This window comes from Mirounga leonina, unplaced genomic scaffold (genome assembly GCF_011800145.1).
Source record: "Mirounga leonina isolate KUSES-001 unplaced genomic scaffold, KU_Mleo_1.0 Mir_151, whole genome shotgun sequence".
Classification (NCBI taxonomy): Eukaryota; Metazoa; Chordata; class Mammalia; order Carnivora; family Phocidae; genus Mirounga; species Mirounga leonina.
Genome location: NW_023270377.1, coordinates 96,785,582 through 96,808,040, shown reverse-complemented (window position 1 = coordinate 96,808,040; position 22,459 = coordinate 96,785,582). Strand labels below are relative to the sequence as shown.

General features: G+C 35.3%; 1 protein-coding gene across 1 annotated transcript in view; it reads right to left on the bottom strand.

Moving 5' to 3' along the window:
• DPP10 (dipeptidyl peptidase like 10) overlaps positions 1–22,459 on the bottom strand; it is a 513,620-nt gene that overhangs the window by 340,063 nt on the left and 151,098 nt on the right. The window lies entirely within an intron of this gene.

The following is a 22,459-nucleotide window of genomic DNA, read 5'->3' as shown; positions in this document are numbered from 1 at the left end:
GCAGGGAGTCTGCTTCTCCCTTTCCCTCTGCCCCTGCCCGGCTCATGTTCACTCTCTTTCTCTCAAATAAATAAATAAAATCTTAAAAAAAGAGAATAATTCCTCAGATTGAAAGTATCAACACAAGGGAAAACTGCCAGGAGTTAAATATAAATATATATTCATTTTCACATTCATCTAACGTAGAGAAAATATTAAACAAGCTAAATATTCATGGTAGATTCAATGTTGTTTTTCCTAAATGAATATAAAAGAAATATCCCAATCTTTGCTGAAAAGTATGTTACTTTATTTCTACTCCATTGAATGTACATAGATGGTATGTGCAAAGTTTGATACTTCTTTGATGACTAAGAGTTGGAAATCATCTTAATAATCTAATTAAATATAATGATCCTTTTTAAAATGAATAATATGGATCTAAAAGGATCTAAGTATTTTCAAGCTGAATAATAACAAAATGAAAGAAATATAAACATATCCAATGATAGGAAGTAGTTATTGTTTTTGAGTAGAAGAGAGATATGTCCAGTCTGAAGAAAAATAAATTCAATTATTTATAAATACAATATAAATAATGTAATGCCAATGTAGTAATGCCAATATAAAGAATTACACTGGCTGGAACACTAAGTAGTCATGAATTTTTATCTTCTAACTTAAAGAAAACCACTTGCTTCTTGGTCAAAGGAGTTGAACAGTATATAATATATATTACACTATATATATTATACATATATATGTATAAATTACACACATATATATGTATTATATATTCCACATGTGTAATGTACATATATATTATATATTACACATACATGTATGTGTATGTGGTTGTATGTTAAAGGGAAGTTACCCAAATGAAAGCAGACTTGAATGGTTTTTTTTTAATAATAATCTTCTTTCCAGTTTTAATCAATTCTAACCCTTTACATGATATTGCACCTTGCTAACCCTCTGCCCATTCTTAGAAGAAAGGCAATATTGAAGCAGTTTGGGTCCACTATCCTCAGTAAATGAAGTTATACAAGACACAATTTCTCAGAACCCAAATGTCTTCAGTTGCATAAGCGTGAACAAGTACTGCATAGTGGGTTATGAAGGTTTTATGGAAATGTCTGACACTTCACATAGAACAAGATTTTCAGACTTGTTCTCTAGTTATTTCAGTATTACAAAAAGCTATACCTAGGAATTATATGATGAGAAGTGATCAATACTAGCAAAAATGCTATAAGGATAGCACAGGAGGCCAGTAGTTCTTGAGCTCAATAGGGACATTGACACGTTGGATCAGGGGAAAAATGGTGTATTAAGAAAGGAGGAAAAGAGACAAAGATAGATTTTCAAGTTATTATCTGAAGCAGACTGTATGGGCAGAAAGATAATCCTATGTGATATTTAAAATAAGGCCTTGTATCACCTTCTGAACTTTCATCAGCTATAAATAAACTGGGTTCTACTATCATTAACTTTACCTGTTGTCTATTCTAGTGATGTAGAACAAATAACAGCTCTACACAAATAATAAATATTTGCTTTGATTTATATTCCTTTCCTCTCTTCCCTTTCTTTTCTATCCTGTATTTATGGTCATAGCTCAACAGCAACGCTGGTCGCCTGTGTTATTCATTTGGTTTTGCCAGCTAATTCTGGTCTTCTGTCTTCCTGCTCTCAATTAATGCTCCTTCAACAAAGAGTCCAACCTCAATCAACACCTCTGTTATTTTTCTTGACATTCTCAATTCTGGACCACTTTGTGATATTGATGGAAACTGCCATCATTGATAAGCAAGAAGAGCCAAAGAGCATGTCTTAACAAGTCATCCTTATAATATTTTCACTAGAAATTAAGAGAAAAAGGACTTTCCCCCTTCTACTGCACAGTGAAGATAAATAAAGCCAAAAGCCATCAATGAGTGGGTCTTCTTCTAGGAGGCAAGCACACAACAGAATTCTATACAGGGATGAAGTCTGTGGGCTTAGGGAAGAAGAGATCAGAGAGCAACTGTAGTATGAATGATGGTTCATCTTCAATGGAAAGGATGAGTGACATATGGCCCCCCAGTCTCACAGTAAGAGAAAATCCTAAGCCAGTGATGGACTGTATGAGGTGTAGAAAAAGGAAATTTAACTTTTGTTCCCCTTAGAACCAAAGTAGAAGGAAGTGAAGCTTGTTTGAGAAGATAAAAACTAAATTAATATTTTAAAAGTAAATTCTGCTGAATAATTATTTAGACTTGAAAAAATCTATAGAGATTTGAGATTTATAAATACCTTTAGATCTGCACACTTGTAAATTTTCCTATTAGACTCTCAATGTTGACTTAGAAGGAGAAACTTTTTTAAATGAAGTGTAATTCCCTGGCTTAAAATTTAGTACAGATTTCTGCATGAATTATTTTAAAAGCATCTAATATCTGCCTTTATTAATTCTGTTTAATTTTTTTCCTGGTCTTTAAAATGTGGTCTTCTGGGTCTCATATTTATCCTACTTTAATGTTTGATTTATAATCACTAGTGGAATTTCCCATTTTGATACTCCTGTTATTGCATTAATAAATTACTTTCTGGAACTAGATTTCAAAATTGTCATGTCATATTTTGCTTAATATTAAGTAATGAAATACGAGTGAATAAGAGCAATGAGTAGAGTGCATTAACACAGGAAGATTAAGGTAAGTGTTACTTGAAATATTCTTAAAACACAGTATTATGCATGTCTACACAGTACTTTGATTAAATAATCTTTCCTCCTTTTCAGCTCATTGAAAGTTAAGAGTCAATTATCCTGAACACATATTTGATTCAGTCAGTTTTTTTTAAAAATGAAAAGGTGTGACAAGACAGAATCACCATCTAGCCTCTCCATCCTGAGCTCCGAGAGTATATTTTTAGTGTTGTCTCCCTAAATGATTATTATTACTGTCATTTCCGCCTATCCCCCTTTTCCTTAATGTATCTAAAGAAAGGGAAAACATAGTAGTATGTTTTAGGTTAAGATCATTCAGATAAGTGCAACCCTTTATTTTCTACCTCTTCCACACAAAGCAGGTAGTAAAGCACTTCACAGAACAGTTCAGTTCTCAATTTGCTAATGAAATTGAAAACTGAGGCCTCCATATCCACCCCAAATGTCAGGACCAAGAACCAAAGCAGCCTACATGTATAAGATTTTATTTTGAGTTACTACATGTTCTTGCCCACGAAAATAAATGTAAAAGCATACAAACAACTTTCTTCAGGAACTCCATGAAAATTAATTTATCTGAATAAGAAGCTCTTGAAACTGAGCAAATTTCTTAATTATCAAACACCTGTTTACTTAATACTAACTTCAAGATGCCTGCCTCTTTGTCCACCAATCTTAAGATACTATATCATGAAATATGCCCAACTCTAAGCTGCTTCTCACATTGAAAGACCCACTCAAGCCCAGATCCCTAGCCCTACACTAACCTCCCCACACCCACCCAACTAGCTCCTGTTTCTGGATATCCTAAGACTGTCAAAATGTTGTCCTCCATAACTGCAATAGGTAAAAAAACTCAGCTCTGGTTAATAGGTTATACTTAGGGTTAACAGCAGACAAAATTCACCTTCCATGTACATCAATGTAAAGGCACTTTGTTTTTCTGTTGATGCTATGATTGGTCATGTAAATATGCATTTAATTTTGACATGATAATTTGCTCTGAATATTTCAAAACAAAACCTATCATCTATCTATAAAGATAATTTTCAAAAATTGGGAAAAAAGCATAGCAAATCAATTATTTGGGAATGTCAATTCAACTATGACCTTTGTTTTAAAAACTCTGTTTTAAAAAAAAAATCTGCTTTTGGTATCTAAAATAAAAACTCCACAGCATCTGAAATATTTTTAACTCCCAATTAACTGAAAAAAGTTTAAAAACAGTGAAACAAAGTAGTGAAATGATTATCACAGAAAAAAACTGAAATGCCTTTTGAGAGAATTTATTAAATATCAAGTTAAGATTTAATCTTTAGTTAAACATACCAAAGGGCAAGTCTGGAGTACGGAGCTAGTCATCTTTGAAACACAGCAGGCCCCTCATTCATCTCTCCTGAAACACTGCTCACGACTACGCAACACTATCCTCACTTTTTAAAGAGCCCCAAGCTCCATGTATTTACCTGTGAAAACCAAGGACGTCAGAAATGGCGTCACTGTCCTGTCTACCTCAAAATCTCACCCTATACTTTTTCTTTTTTATCCAGACTTCTAGAATGAGGTAATCTTTCTCCTTTGCAAAGCAAAAAGCTGTTTTGTTGCCAAATCACCATGCTCTGAACTCTTAATTATCTTTGATTTCTGGTACCTCTTGCCGGCTACTTGCGCTTTTTAGAGCATATATATTTATTTTCTATAATAAAATAGTATAATGATGATGCTAATGCTGATGATAATCACCTCCATTCAGCTCTTTTGCTCTCCCCCAGGTTTTTTTTTTTTGTTTCTTTTCACAGTAAGCCTCAATAAACTTTCTACCCAAGGTTTCTGTGTCACTCTGTGTGTCTTACATGCTCTTCATATCTCCCTGCAGTGAGCTTCTGTCCTCACTCTGCTAAACTTGCAAACTTCCAACATTACCACTGACCTGCAATAACCAAGTCCAATGTGCTCTTCCTCCAAGCCCACTCCCTACCTCACTTGATTTTGCAGTGTGAGATAATGATGATGAACACAAGGATTTCAAAATCATCTTTCTGGACTCTGAACCATTGCTTTGCCCTGGAATTTTTCCCTCAAAAATGTCTGTACATCCTAACCTGCTTCCTTACATACTAAGCAGAGATATCCTTCCAAGTTCAGCTCTGAGCTTTATTTATTTACTTTTCAATTGCTATCCTCTGTGTGATCCTTTCTACTCAGACCTTCCTATATTGATTCTTAAACTTTCAGTTCAGGTTCTGACCCTACCCAGATGCCAGTTTTGTATTTTCAGTTCTATGCTTGATCACATAGATGTCTTGCAGATACATAAAAGTCAGTAGACTAAAACTATACTCCTTATATTTATGGCTATACCCTCCCTCAAAGTTCCATATATATTATCTCTTCACCTCCTATATTAATATTGTTCTTTACAACCTTTCACTTGGAAGATTGTTTTAATTTTTCACATGTTCTGTAAGCCTCCAGTTTATTCTAATCACACAGCCTAATACATTCTAAACAACACCTGTATTTTGTCATATGCACCAAAAAGACTCATGGCTCGCTATTAATAAAGTATGAAATGAAAGACTGGCACTCAGGTTACACACTACCTGGCTTCAACATATATTTACATAGTTATTATCACCTGACTCCCTATAAAATAGTCCAGATCATCTGTTGTGTACATTTGTTCACATATATATCACCCTCACTCTATTTTGCTTATGATACCCACTGCCCAGGTCCTGTCCAGATTCTATGTCTTTTTCCAAGCACTGTTAAGTTCCCAACACTTCTAAAGTCCTCACTCAATCTCTTTTCTGAACTTCTATGTTAGTCATTTAATATTTAATCATATACTTCATTAAAAAAATTAGTATCTATTTTTATTTAGTTTTGATGTGTTGTTTTGGGTTTTCAATTACTCTGTGAACTCAAGAAAGGGCCTATTTCATGTTCCTTTGAGAACTGAAACTATTCACACATCTTACTGTCGATATTAACATGAGTTTACCATTCAACTGTCTGCATTAATAAGACTTTAATATTTCAGGAAATTCTTGCCAGGAAGATGAGGCTGTAAATCAGTTCATCTCCCCCACTTCCCTACGGAACTTTGTGAAAACCCAATTCCTTGAAAAATAGACTATTCAACTCGTGCCCACTAAAGTAAATATCTTTCTCACAACAATACATAGCTCAACCAAATGAATGTTACTATTTCCCAAACCCTCACCTCCTTGAATTCATCAATCCTAAACTCTTACAACACAAACTCACCCAGTTCCAATCCACACTGCTAATGAGAGACCTGTCAAACTAGATACCCAAAACCTCAAACACATCCCCCTTGGTCCTTTCCTTTCCATACACTGCTCACTCTCTGTCAAGACCTTGATCTCCTATACCAATGTGAGCAACAGCCTCAGTTGTTAGTTTGATGAATTTCTTGGGAGGGTTGGGGTGGAGCCAGCATTCAGCTGTTTGAAACTTCTATATTATAATGTATGTATATGCATAATATGTCTCGTATATATCCCATTGAAGGATCTCAAGAAATATTTTTTCTCCAAGATTAAATCTTTTCACTATCTTCCATACTTTTTTTTTCCCACTGTTACAACTTTGTTTAGAAATATATTTAGCACTACTGACAAAGACTGCCTCCTTGACCAAAATTCAGAATCCTCAGGGTGCTCTTCTTGACTAGTCCATGACCTTGGCCTGCCTTTAGCATGAATCCTGCTAAGTCAGTTCAGTTAGAATATCCCCACCATTGCTGTCTGATCAAACTCCTCACCGCCCCCGCTGTGAAACCTAAGTGCTTGGTCTTGCATTTAATGAGAATTCTGTTAGACCAGTTTAGCAAGAATCCCCTACCCTCAGTATGTCCTCTCAGTAATTTTCTCCTCCTACCCCCTCACTCTGCTCTTTGGCAATAAATCTCCAGTTTCTTTGCTGTATTCAGAGTTCAGTTCAGTCTCTCCCCCTATTGCCATAGTCTCACCTCTATTACAATCGTCATGAATAAAGTCCTCCTTACAATTTTAACAAGTGTCAGAATAATTTTTCTCTTAACACTACCTTGGAAATCTAAACTGAGGTAACCTACTTTAATAATATTTTGGTATTAAATTTAAGTTATATATTATGTATTGTAAATTAATATAACTTACTAATATTAAATTAACATTAATTTAATAATTTAATACAACATAAATCAAATTATACACAATAATAAATACATATCAATAAACTATGTGTATATAGTTGATCAGTGAACAACACGGGTTTGAACTGCACAGATCCACTTATATGCAGATGTTTTTCAGTAAATACGGTATAGTACTATAAACATATTTTCTCTAATGATGTTCTTAAAAACATTTTGGTTTTTTTAGCTTACTTTATTGTAAGGATGCAATACATAATACATATAAAATACAAAATAAGTGTTAATTGACTATTTATGTTATTGTTATGGCTTCCAGTCAATACTAGTCTTCTAGAAGTTAAGTTTTTAAGGAGTCAAATGTTATATGCACATTTTTGACTGTATGGAGGGTCAGCACCTCTAACCTACATGTTGTTCATGGAGATACACACATACACACACACACACAGAGTTAGCTTAGTATGCTAGACCAGTGGTCCAAACTCTTGTTATGGCTGTGGGTCAAACCTGGGCCCACCAAATTTGGCCCACAATCACATTTATTTATTTATTCATTTACCTTTGTCTATGGATGCTTTCACACTAAAATTGTAGATCAGAAGAGCTGCAACAGACCAAATGGCTCACAAAGTCTGAAATATTTACTCTCTGGTCCCTTAAAGACAAAATTTGCTGACCTGTTAGACTATTAATTGTTTGCCTCATTCATAGAACATACTTTTTACTTAATGTATTTATAAATGTTAATTTAGCTATTGATCATTGCAATGTCACTAGAAAAATGTTCTTTGGATGCCCCAAATATCTATATATACCAAAGAGTTTTGTTTTGTTTTATTTGGTTTGGTTTTGTTTTCCAACCTGGCATGAGAAATATATTTGCATTAAAATGGTTTGAGTTCTCGGTAAATAGGATAAAGTTAGGTGTACAAAATAAATGCATTTTCCTAAAAAGTAACCAGAATAAAGGCCATCTTCATTTAAAAGTCATCAAAATTGTAAGTAATCATTATTAATTCATATGGAAGTGTCAATCCTATGAATGGCACTTCCTGTAATAAAAAGCCCTTTCCAGGCTCAATAATGGAGCAGTTGATGACCACTCAGCTAAATGATGTCTTTTTGATTTGTAGCTAAAATGTGAATAGCAGCAATTTTCTGATGATCATTTCATTCTTTAGATTATCAGCAAAAAAAATTCACACAAGAGGAAAATAGAACACCCCTCTCTAGAATTTCAAATATTTCTTGTCTTCAGAAGGTTTGTTTGCATAACAGTAGCATAAGTACCAAATTGTCACTGGTTCTTAACTTTCTTCCATTAAAACCTACAGGAGTTTACCAAAAGCTTTCTTAACTTCAGACTCCTATAATCAATGATCTGCTTGAGTGGTCCAGTCTACTGAAGCCAGAAGGCAAAAGGAAGACATATACAGATTTAAATATTCTCTTCACTGAGTACCTCATGTAAAATGAACATAAAAGTTGATGTGCCCCATGATCCTAGAGGTCTAAAATTCTACCGCAGTTGATGTGGGAAACAAAGGCAGAAGAAAAATTATTAAATTTCCTACAGCCCACTGACAAGTCCTTAAAACAGGCAGAGCGACATTCCTCTAGGGACTCAGCTGCCTCGATGTTAATATTTTGCTAAGGTCAAAAGGCAACCCCCAGGATCCTATAAGTCTACTTTAACATATAAAAATTCCTTTAGAAACTTCCTTTATCTGTAACCCCCCAAAATACATGTTGGCAATCATCCTCCAACCATATAACCCACCGATACACATCTGAACAGTCTCATGACTCAGGTTTTATTAGACAGTAATAAATCACCTTTTCCAAACAATAGCTAGCCCCCTCAATGTCCTGGAAACCTTGTTTCCAAAATTCCTTAGAGATTTATGCTATCTTTAACCCCCTCCCAACTTGAAAGTATATAATGGGCCACTCTTCATGACCCAGATGCACTCTTTCTGCCCACGGGTCCTGTCCCCATGCTTTAATAAAACTACCTTTTTGCACCAAAGATGTCTCAGGAATTCTTTCTTGGCTGTTGGCTTTGAACCCTAATGTCTTTTCTACATCACAGTGACACTTGCAAAGAACAGAGCTTTCTTTTTCTTTTTGAAGTAACCTCTAAACTGCAAAATATAGAGGAAAAAAATAAGAGGCTAGGCAAATTCTAAAGCATCTCTCTGTCCTTTAATTTTGTTTTTGTTTTAGTCAGCCACTAATATGCCAACATTTTTTTCTCATTCTGAAGATTAAACTGGGATGATCTCAGCCTCCAACTGTACCTTTGGAGGAGGGGCAGGTAGCCACCAATCCTATACAAAATGAGTTTTCTTTTTTCAGGGTTCTATTCCTGTAAGGTGCCTCTCTGTATATGAAAATACCATCCGGCCTTTACCACTGCTGTCTTGGTGATTTGTCTGTTGCCCTGAGGAATGAACTCTCTTTGTCTCTGATGTAAAGACCTCATGTTTTACATACACATTAATTTGCAAGTAGGGCAAAACCTCAGATGCTTGCACTCACTCAAAATCTCTCCTCCCTCAATTCTAAACATCCCCCCATTTTCTCTCAAGGTTTTAATTTTAATATTAATTTCTACATCACTACTAAAATAGCCTCAAATTGCAAGGTGAAATTTTATTAATGTAGTCATAAATCAAATAATCTTTCATCAAACTTGTAAATTAAAAACTCAAAATTAACATTAATTCTACACACCCAATTTGTGCTTTCATACTGCAACACTGCCATTTAACACTCTGAATTACACTATTTATATGTGTATCTGTGCAGACTTCACCACCCAGCATTAGCTATTTTGATATCCCCTTTGGATTCTTCCTAGCCAGTCCATGAGCTTCAGTCCATTTCCATTAACTACTGACATTTTCCCAATGACAAACACGTTTACTCTCTAATATCTTTGATAAGGTTATGACCTTCTTTTCAAGATGCAATGCTCTGCCATGATTCTTTCAGTTGAATGGACATATGAATTCATTGTTTTTGCCTATCCAGTGCCAGCTCATCTTAGATTTTGTTATCCCATGGAAATGTTTTTCTAGTCACATTTAATATCAGTACATTCAAGATGACAAAAGAAAAAGACATATGATGATTTCACTTACATGGGGAATCTAGAAAACAAAACAAATGAATAAACAAACAAACAAAAAGCAGAATTAGACCTGTAAATACACAGAACAAACTAGTGGTTGCCAGTGGGGAGAGGGAAGAGGGATGGGCAAAATGGGCAAAGGGAGGGGGAGGTACAGTTTTCCAGCTTTGAAATGAGTAAGTCACAGGAATGAGGAATTTGAGAAACAAGACAGAGGATGATAGGGGAAGGGAGGGAAAAATGAAACAAGATGAAACCAGAGAGGGAGACAAACCATAAGAGACTCTTAATCTCAGGAAACAAACTGAGAGTTGCTGGAGTGGAGGGGGGTGGGAGGGATGGGGTGGCTGGGTGATGGACACTGGGGAGGGTATGTGCTATGATGAGTGCCGTGAATTGTGTAAGACTGATGAATCACAGACCTGTACCCCTGATACAAATAATACATTATATGTTAATAAAAAAAAGTACAGCATAGGAAACATAGTCAATGATATTGGAATAGTGTTGTATGGTAACAGATGGTAGCTACACATGTGGTAAAGCATAGCATAAGGTATAGAGAAGTTGAATCACTATGTTGTACACCTGAAACTAATGTAATGTTGTGTGTCAGCTATACTCAAATTAAAAAAAAATGAAAAGTAAAAGACATGAGGTCAAAAACAGTAAATTTTTGCATCTTTCTGATTGTACAGTAACATATATTCACCATTGAAAATTTGTATAATGCAAACATATCACGGAAAAAATATGAAAAAGGTTAATGTATTTCCTTATGAAACACACTGTTGAGATCTCAATGTGTATCACAGTTTGCATACTTTCTTTCTCTTAAGATTTAAGATTAGGCATTATACCCCACTATTAAAAATTCTCCATTAGCTATTTCAAATGTCTAACACTTTTCAGCCCAAATAACACTTTAGAAAGACAAATAAATTGAAACACGATAATAGGTAATAAAGAGGAGGAAAAGTGGCAATATTTGGAATGTAGAAAAAAGGAAATGTAGATAAGGTAGCCCTGAATATCGTTTCACAAAGTAGCTCTGAGGAATTTTGTTGTCTGGCAAATTAATTCACACATCTGAACAACAGCTGCTATGACTCTTCAAACGTATAATGGCATACCTTTATCAATTTCTGCATTTTTCAATTAAATCTCTAGAGACTAAAATTGATCACTGCACTCCAAGAAGTATGTAGTTGAACCATAAGTAAGACTTCATTAAATAGAAAATTGACTTAATTGAATAAGATAGAAGTACTGCATTGATTTAAAGAAAAACACTGAAAGAAATGACAAAAGGAATAATTAAAAGTTCATATACTGAAAGACAACCAGACCCAGGACTGAATAACAGAAATGTTAAATATATTAAAATGCATATGACAATTATCAACATCAGAAAAACTATAATTAGTCCTGTAGCTAAGTTTACTGGAAATGAGACAAGAACTTTGGGCAGCAGGTTTCTGTTTTTGAGTTTGGATGAAATCACTTCTCAAGCATTTTTAGGCCTTTTTTTTTTTTTCTTTAACAGTGTTGAAGTTCATGAGAAAAATTCAGTTGATTAAAGAAAGATGCTCATTAAGTCCAAGTTGTAAAATGGTTTTAACCCGGTTTTGTCATACGCCAAGGATGTAACTTATCCAACTCTAAATAGCTATTACACAAATTGATGTTCTTCGGAGAAAATTGATCAGATAAGAATACTTGGATAACATAACATAATAAAATAAAATTTAAAAAATTTAAAAAATAAAAAAAATAAATACTTGGATAAATCACTGTTATTATTTTCTATTTCGGATTAGGAGGTGGGAGACAAGTAAAGGACTATTTTTGTTTCCAGTATCAAAACCCTCAACCTAAATGGACATCACCAAAAAAAAAAAAAAAAATAGGATTGTATTACACATCTGGCTTCAAGTATGACTTGATGCAGGGGCTCAAATGATGCCATCAGGGGCATGGATACTATCTTATTGGAACTTTTTTCAGATGGCTCATTCAGATAGGCTTCCTCTTCATAATCAAAAGATGGCCAGGGGGGTGGGAGGATGGGTTAGCCTGGTGGTGGGTATTGAGGAGGGCACGTTCTGCATGAAGCACTGGGTGTTGTGCACAAACAATGAATCATGGAACACTACATCTAAAACTAATGATGTAATGTATGGGGATTAACATAAGAATAAAATTTTAAAAATGTAAAAAAAAATAATAAATAAAATAAAAAAAAACTAATGATGTAATGTATGGTGATTAACATAACAATAAAAAAAAAGATGGCTATAACGACCTGGAAAGCTTAGAGCCTTTTACTTTCAAGCCCAACAGGAAAAATCAAGGTTCTTTTTTTCCAGGATTCTCAATTAGAGATTCATTGCTTTCACTGGTCTTGATTGGGCCAGGTGGACATTCTTGCTCTGGATGTTAAGGATTTGCAACGCACCAACAGGCTAAATCCCATGTCCACTCATGCCAGGGTTTGAGTATTGATTTTTAAGAAAAAAAATTTTTGTCGATGTCAGAAAAGGGTCAAGTTTGGCAAAGTGAGACAGACAACAGATCTATTACACGGTGTGTGTGCGCTGTTAATGAGTGATTTCACATAGGAAGGATGTTGTTTAGGACAAAAACAATGCTTCTCCAAACCTAACATAAATTGGTGTTTTATTATATAGGAAAGTGAAGCAGAATTGATTGTGGGAGCAAGTGAGTAGGTCGGGGGAGGTATTTGGCAGCAACAGAATGGGTCCATAATAGGAAATACATTGTAGTAATTATTAAAATTCTGAGAAAAAGTTTGAGTTTGCTTGGGGTCCTGCCATATTCCCAAATCATGCTTCTCCTAGAGAAAAATGATTTTGCCTGAAATCACAGGATTTTGTGGCTCATCGGAGAAGCTTGCCAGGAGGAATATGTGCTTTTGCCAGGATGTGTAGTCAGAGATTTCATTCTACTGAGGGGGGGGGGGAAATCATGCTGGCAGCAGATCAGTCTGAGACTGCTGAGGGGATATATACATGCACGTCCTGGAAGAATTACAATTTTCCCTCAAAGTTTCAAGTCTCCTGTTGAGTTGTTAAGAGTTATCAGATTTGCCAAGGAACAGACTGAATTTACAAATGAGTCTTGCCAATAAGCATAAACTCTAAACATACAATTTAAAATGAATCACTTAGTGTTACAACACCAACACAGTTATGTATTTTATCACCATGTTTATTTCCCTCAAACTACCCACATCAACCCCACTTGTGATTATTGTGAACAAAATCTCCCTTACTAAACATAACAGACAAGTTCAAAGTCCATCCCTCCACCATGAATCCTTTCCAATCGATATGTGTTTTATATGCATGCGTGTTTGTATACACACATACATACATATATCATACATGGGTGTATTTTATATAAGTAAAATATACATATTCAATACATTAGTCATACAGATATAGATTATCTAATTGCTTTATACATTGTTTCAAAACAGGGGTGCTGAGAATAGATAAATAATTGGCTCCAAACTATTTTGAAGAGCTGCGAGGAACCAAGGAGTCATCTTGTCTAATCCCTTCATTTTATCAATGAAAAATTAAAGCCACAGAAAACTTTTTTTAAACAACACACATTTATTATCTCACAGTTTCCATTGGTTATGAGCCCAGGAATGCTTCGCTGGGCCCTCGGCTCGGGGTCTAACAAGGCAACAGGAAAGTATCAGCTGGGCGGGGAAAGCCACAGAAAACTCTGGGTGAACACAGTGAGGAATGTCACTAAAACTCCTGGATTGAGATTCCAGATCCAGTCCAATTTCTTCAACCCTGGCTATCTCTTAACTAATGACAGATGCTTATACTGCTTCCTTAAGCTAGCCCTCTAATCTGTGTATTATTTTCCCTTTCCCCTTAGCTTTACGTTTCAAGACCCTCCTTTATGAGGTAAGGGAGGCACTACTAAGTCGTAACTAAATCATGGGTAAGTGTGTTACTTTATGGTTACAAGTGTCTCCCTCCCATTGCTTCCAAGATGGGCTCAGTTGATCCACAGTAGTCTGTTGAGGGAGGAACAAGGGTAACGGTGCTCCATGTGTTCCTTGGGATGAGCACACTGAGGATAGAATTCCCAAGAGAAAATGTGCTTTGAGCAGGTGCTTTGAGCCTTTTGGACAAGTAGTCCCACGCTTTATCTTCTAACTCTGACACACTGGGTGGTTCCCATTTCTCATCCCACGAAAGGTACTCTGGGTTTTCTTAAATTCTCCATTCCTTGTCATCCCTCCAACTATGATTTTTTAATACTCAACATCAGATTTAATTCAAGCCACCTGTTTGCACAGATGGCAGCTTGCTCACTTTTATGCAAGAGCTAAAGATCTAGGCCTGACCAAACACGGAGTTAAACTGTCACTTTGCTTTGTTTCTCCAAGTTGAAAGTGAGTTAAAGCATCAGAGAGAACAGATGTCTCTCCTTACACATTCAAGTTCACCTTTTTTGTCTCCCATGATCTTTTAGAAAACACGATACGAGATTCTTTGCACTGAACAGTATGTTTCTGCTTCAAAAAGATGAACCCTCCTGTCCCTCTTCCTAATATGACACTTACTGTCACATCATTAAGCAGATAAGAGCCACAATCTGCAGATCCTGCCTCACTTCACCCGCATTTTACCTTCATAATATTGCTCTGGGGCACAGCTGGAAGCATATACATGATCGACTAGCAGATAACTGTGTTCACAGATGCTGATATGATACAGAAAATAAGCACTACTTTTTATCCTTATCAAAGTGTTCTGATACAACAAGTAACAAGATAATACAATTTTTCAATCTGTGTTTAGACTAGTCACTCAATTATTTATTTGTTAAGTGTTTACCACGTTCCTGAGAAATGTGAAAGGGGGAGAAAAAAAGCACCTAAAATTTTGGGTGCCTGGGTGGCTCAGTCATTAAGTGTCTGCCTTCAGCTCAGGTCATGATCCCAGGGTCCTGGGATCGAGCTCCGCATCGGGCTCCCTGCTCCACGGGAAGCCTGCTTCTCCCTCTCCCACTCCCCCTGCTTGTGTTCCCTCTCTCGCTATGTCTCTCTCTGTGAAATAAATAAATAAAATCTTTGTTAAAAAAAAAAAAGCACCTAAAATCTTAAAATAAAGTTTTGTGGTACATTAAAGAAAAAAAAAAAAAAGAGTCACCATTTATTGCTGTCTACAAAAGTGAAGGCATTTCATCAGGCATTTATACTTATCTCGTGTAATTCTTACAATAATGGTCCTTTTTACATGAGAGAAAATAAAATTGAGCCTCAGGGAACTTCATTAACTGGACTAACACTACACAATTAAGAGAATGGTGCAACCAGAACTGTGAGAGGACACGGATTTAAATACAATTTGAGGATGAGAGTTACCATTGCTGTTCTGGGGAGATGCTACTTCTGGTCTCTACCCCCTTCCAGCACAGCCCCCCCCCCCCCCCAGATCTGGGTTGGTGTCCTGACCTGCAGAAGACAGAGGTGGTCATCGAAGGGGCAGCTCCTGAAAGTCCTGGCAGTGTTCCATTCTGGGAAACAACTGAGATCTGAACCTGGCAAATTCGGGAGCATATGCCTCCATTTCTATTCTGCAGGTGCAAACTCCTGCTCTGTTCAGCCTCCTTAACGACAGCTGTCAGAATCCTGTCAGAAACTGAGATAACGGCACCACAGCATCTGGCTGACTGTGGCTGACTATGAGGCTAGCGCCTGCTTGGCTGGTGCAGACCCACCTGTGAAGCTCAGCACGAAGACAGTGATGAACTTCAAAGAGGCCGAAGGCAGACCGTGAGGCTGGAGCAAGATGACCAAGTCCTCCTGCTCTTATGCTAGACTCCATGTCCTCATATGAAATATTTATATATGTGTGTTTTTATTTTCAAAAAGTATATGGTTTTATTTCAATTGTTTTATTGTGATAAAATACTCGTAACACAATTTACCCTCTTAATTTTAAGTGTAGAGTTGTGGGGTATTAAGTACATTCATATTGTGCAACCATCACGACCCTCCATCTCCAGAACTCTTTTCATCTTCCCCAGCTGAGACTCTACACCTGTTTAACAGTTACTCTCCAATCCCCTCCTTCCCACAGCCTCTCCTCTGGCAATCACTACTCTATACATTATATGTTAATCGGATTTAAATAAAAAATTAAAAAAAAATAAAACAAGATGAAATCAGAGAGAGAGACAAACCATAAGAGACCCTTAAACATGGGAAACAAACTGAGGGTTGGGGGAGGGGAGGAGGATGGGGGGATGGGGTAACTGGGTGATGGACATTAAGGAGAGAGGTTATGTAATGAGCACTGGGTATTTATTATATAAGACTGATGAATCACTGACCTCTACCTCTGAAACAAAATAATATATGTTAATTGAATTTAAATAAAAATTTTAAAAATATTTAAAAAATCACCACTCCACTTCCCATTTCTATAATCCCAATTATTTCTATGTACCTCAGATAAGGGGATGGTTCAGTATTTGTCTTTTTGTGATCAGCTTATTTTACTTAGCATGTCTTCAAGATTCACTCAAAGTTGTAACATATGTCAGAATGTCTTTCCTTCTTAAGGATGAATAATAGGCCATTGCATGTATATAGCATATCTTGCTATCTATTCATCCATCAATGGAAACTTGAGTTGTTTCCATGTTTTAACTATTGTCAATAATGCTGCTATAAACAGGATGAACAAATATCTCTTTAAGAAACTGCTTTCAGTTTTGGGGGGGATATATGCAAAAGTGGAATTTCTAGATCACATGGTAATTTTGTTTAATGTTTTAAGGACACCCCACACTGTTTTCCACAGTAGCTATACTATTTCACATTCCCACTAGTAACACACAGAGGTTCTAATTTCTCCACATCCTTGCCAACATTTGTTATTTTCTGTTTTGTTTTTTTTGTTTGTTTTAATAGTCATCATCCTATGATTGTGGTTTTGATTTGCATGCTTCTGATGTTAATGATACGCATCTTTTCATGTGTTTACTGTCATTTGTGTATCTTAGAAAAATGTATATTCAAGTCTTTGTTCATAATCTGGTTTTTGTTGTTGTTTCTGAGTTTTAGGAGTTCTCTAAGTGTGCTGGTTATTGATCCCTTATCAGATATATGATTTGCAAATATTTTCTCCTATCCTGTGGGCTGCCTTTTTACTCTGTTGATAGTGCCTTTTGATGTGCATGAAATCCAATTTGTCAAATTCTAATTTTGATCATCAGGGCTGTTGGTGTCATATCTAAGAAATCACTGCCAAATCCAATGTCATCAAGGTTTTGTACTATGCTTTCTTCTAAGAGTTTTATACTTTTAAGTCTTCAAGTTAGGTCTTGGTTCCATTTTGAGTACATTTTTATAGACAGTGTTAGGTAAAGGCTCAACTTCAGTATTTTGCATGTTGATATCCAGTTTCCCCCGCACCATTTTGCAGAAAAGATTATCATTTCTCCATTGCAGGATCCTGGCTCTCTTGTCAAAGATCATCTGACCATATATGAGAGGGTTTTCTATTCTATTCCATTGGGATATATGTCTGTCTTTATGCCAGTATCAGAGTGTTTTGATTCCTGTAGCTTCGTGTAAGTTTTAAAATCAGGGAACATGAGTCCTCCAACTTTTTTCTATTTTTTCAGGATTGTTTTGGTTATTTCAGAGTCCATATGAAATTTAGGATGGGTTTTTCTAATGTTGCAAAAAATACTGTTGGGATTTTAATGGGGATTGCATTGAATCTGCAGATCACTTTGGGTAGTATTGACATTTTAACAGTATTAAGTCTTTCATTCCATGGATATTAGATGTCTTTTCATTTGCTGATATCTTCTTAAATTTCTTTCAGAATTGGTGATAGTTCTCCTTTAAATGTTTGGTAGAATTCACCAGCAAAGCTTTCAGGTCCAGGACTTTTCTTTTTTGGGAGATATTTGATTACTGGTTCAATCTCCTTACTTATAGCTCCCTCTCCTTAGTTATAGCTCTATTCAGATTTTCTATTTCTGCATAATTTAGTATTGGCGCATCTTGTGTTTTGAAGGAATTTGTACATTTCATTTAAAATATCCAATTTGTTGATGTACAATTATTCATAGTCTCTCTTAACTCTATTCCTGTAGAATCCATAATAATGTCCTCAGTTTCATTTCTGATTTTAGTAATTTGAATTCTTTTTTTTCTTTATCTAAAGGTTTGCCAATCTTGTTGATCTTTGTGAAACAAATTTTTGGTTTTATTGGTTTTCTCCATTGTTTTTCTATTTTCTATTTCACTTTTCTCTACTTTAGTCTTAATGATTTCATTCTTTTTGCTAGCTTTGGGTTTATTTATTTTTCTTCTTTTTCAAGTCCCTTAAGTTAGAAAGTTAGGTTGTTGATCTGAGATCTTTCTTCTTTTTTAATGGAAACATTTATACTTAAACATTTCTCCCTTAGCTTTGCTTTCACTGGGTCACATACATATTAGAGGTACATTGTGTTCTCATTTAACTCTAAGTCTTTTTTTTTTTTTTTTTTTTTTTTACTTATTTTTCTAAGTTATTTTTACTTTTACTGTGATTTTGGCCTTGATCAACTAGTTAAGAGTGCATTTTATTTCCATAAATTTATTAATTTTTAGTTTTTCTTTTAACTTTGGTTTCTAACTTTGTCCCATTTTAATCAGAGAAGATCCTTTGTATATCTTTTAAAATCTATTGATACTTGGGGCGCCTGGGTGGCTCAGTTGGTTAAGCGACTGCCTTCGGCTCAGGTCATGATCCTGGAGTCCCGGGATCAAGTCCCGCATCGGGCTCCCTGCTCGGCAGGGAGTCTGCTTCTCCCTCTGACCCTCCTCCCTCTCATGCTCTCTGTCTCTCATTCTCTCTCTCGCAAATAAATAAAAAAAAATTTTTTTTTTAAATCTATTGATACTTAATTTGTGGCCTAATCTACACTCTATCTTGGAAGATGTCCCACGCACACTTGGGCAGAATGTATATTCTGCTGTTGGGCACAATGTCTCCATATGTCTGTTACAGATAGTTGGTTTGTTGCGTTGTTCAAGCCCTCTATTTCCTTATTTACCTTCTATCTGGTTGTTAAATCCATTGCTAAGAATGGGGCATTCAAGTCTCTGATTATTATTATAGAGCTCTTTCTCCCTTTAGTTCCATCAATTTTTGCTTCATATATTTTGGTGGTCTGTTATTATGTGTGTAAATATTTATAATTGTTATATCTTCTTGGTGTATTGAAACTTCTGTTACTACATAATGTTCTTTGTATCTTGCCAACTTTTTTATTTAAAGTCTATTTTGTCTGATATTAGCACAGTTACCCATGATCTCTTTTGGTTACTGTTTGCATGGAATATCTTTTGTCATCCTTTCACTCTCAACTTATTTGTGTCTTTGGACTGAAAGTGTCTCTCCTACACACAGATCATATTTTTAATATTTTATATATCATATTTTTAATACATATGACAATCGTTATCTTTTTATTGGAGAGTTTAATCTATATTTAATTACTGGTAATTTTAAGTTATTGCTGGTAAGGAAAAACTGATTTCTGTCATTTTTCTTTTTTGTTTTCTGTATGCCTTATAGGTTTTTATTCTCATTTCCTGCATTTGTCTTCTATGTTTAGTTGATTTTTTATAGTGAAATGTTTAAATACCTTTCTCATTTCCTTTGGGGTATATTCTGTAGATATTTTCTTTATGGTTACCACGGGAACTACATTTAACATCCTAATGTTTATAATAGTCTAATTTGAATTTATACTAGCTTATCCTCAATGACATACTAATCTCTGCTCCTTTACAACTCCATCCCTACCACTTCTAGTTGTGGATGTCACAAAATTACATCTTTATCTATTGTTTGTCCAAAAACATAAGCTCTGTGTCTCTGCAGCTGAATTCCTAAGAAACTCAAGTCCATATAGTCTCTGGTATCTTTTCACTTTCTACCTCCATGGGCTGAATCCTTTAGAGCCTAACTGAGAGGTAACATGACTCTTAAAACTTCTCACCCTTTTCTCATGTAAATTCATTGCTTTAATTTTTAGAGCAGTCTGGTTCTAAGATTAAGACTTTTGAAAAAAAAGGGAAGGTTTCACTTAAACCTTCAGAAAAGTCTAGGTGCCCTATCACAATTTAAAAAACACCCACTTTTCTTGTTATGGACATTCAGTAAATAATAGGGCAGTATGTGTTTATAATTGGTATTTTCCTTGTATAATGATCTACCTGAGGTCACAAGGTATAAGGAATGCTGAATAATGACAGGATTTAGTCATTCTTGGATTCAAGATGTAATGGCATCTCATGGCACCCTAAATTCCAATTATATTCCTAACAGAAACTTCAACCCCAATTCACACAAACCCCGGATCCACTGGAAATCCAAAAGTCCTGGGTTCTCATTGAGCCATAGCCCATCAATAAGACGCTTTCTTTTTCCCCACAAAAGTTTTATGAGGGAGTCAGTGATAGGCCAGCCTTCAAACATTGCTAAATACACACACACACACACACACACACACACACACACACCTGTAATTCTGTATATAAAATATCAGAGGAAAAAAATCAGTTTTTACAAAAACAGTACCCTAAACCAACATTAAATAATTTAAATTGATTAAATCTTTACAACCTAAGTAGACATAAAGTTAGCTGATTTCTAGAGTGTTACATAAAACTGTACTCTTTATGCCCCTACATACTCTCTATGGCAGTCAGTCACAGAAAGCCTTTGGAAGACTGAAAACTCATGCTGGAGCCATTGAAGTTTATTCTTGCCCATTCTGAAAAATTGGCTGATATTGATAATCGTTATAAAAAGTTTACCCCATGAGCCTCATATGCTGCCAAGAATGTAATTGTGCTGAAATGGAAGGCTGGTATTAAGCTTGCATCTGGTTCTGAGTCAAGGAGCCCTCACTCTTTGACTAGTATCAAGGGAAGCTTCTTTCATTTAGGGAGAACAGATGGAACAATTTGACTATAATGGAGTTCGTTTTGAGGAACTGTCCCAGCTTGTCCAAACTGATGGCACATTGGATAGGATTTCAAATAAATAATGAACACCTGCATGAGTTGTACTTACTACCCCTGGCTCAAATAAATCAAGTTTAAAAACATTTATTAGGCATCTACTATGTTTGAGGCATGGTTTCACTCCTGATTTTATCAAACATGATATTACAATCCTAATTCTGCCCCCCTTTTTTACTAAACAATTGTAAGAGAACACCGTATTCTATAATAAAACATTTTTCAGAACACTTTCAGATTGTGTTTTCATTTATTATATCAATATATGGTTCTTGTGAAATTCAGCATTCTCCAACATTTTAAGTGGAATCTTAAATATATTCTAACATTCCTGAGAACTACAACCATCTTCCCGAATGCCTTCTCAATCTTCTTCCACTATCTGCTCAAGAGTGCAAATGCATGCCATTTAGAAATTTGCTCAAGCATTTTGAATCTTGACGTATCAACTCAACCACGATGAAAAATTGTATCCATAAATCTGTAAAAGCTGAAGCGATTAAAATACTTCAACAATAAATCTCAATAAACATTTATTAAGTTTCTACTATATATCAGGTACTAACTAGTTTATTTGCTAGCGAAAAAAAAAGAATATATGAATAATACATCCTCACACAGTAAAGAAACTCACTCTTCAATGGGGGATACAGGCAAATAAAAGTATTCCAATACAAAGAGAAATACTGTGATTAAGAGTAAAGACTTGTGCTGTTAAATAAAGGTTGCAATTAGCCACCTATATTTTAAGACACTAGCCAAAATTGAGATGTATTTTAAATGTAAAATGTAGACTGGATTTTCAAATTCAATATGAAAGAATATAAAATATCTCATTTAAAAAATACTGATTAATATTGAACTGCTTTTCAGGATATATTATATTAAACAAAATGTATTAATAGAATTAATTTCACCTGTTTCTTTTCATTTTTTTAATGTGTCCTTTAGTAGAAAAATGGAAAAATTACTGGTTTTTTTTTTTCTGGGGTCTTTGGGTCCAACACTCTAACATATTTATTTATTTTTTATTATGTTACATTAATCACCATACATTACATCATTAGTTTTTGATGCAGTGTTCCATGACTCACTGTTTACGTATAACATCCAGTGCTCCATGCAGAACGTGCCCTCTAATAACCATTACCAGGCTAACCCATCCTCCCACCCCCCTCCCCTCTAGGACCCTCAGTTTGTTTTTCAGAGTCCATAGTCTCTCATGGTTCATCTCCCCCTCCAATTTCCCCCCCTTCATTCTTTCCCTCCTGCTATCTTCTTCTTTTTTTTTTTTTTGATCCCATTTACAATTGCACCCAAAACCGTAAGATACCTAGGAATAAATCTAACCAAAGAGGCAAAGAATCTGTA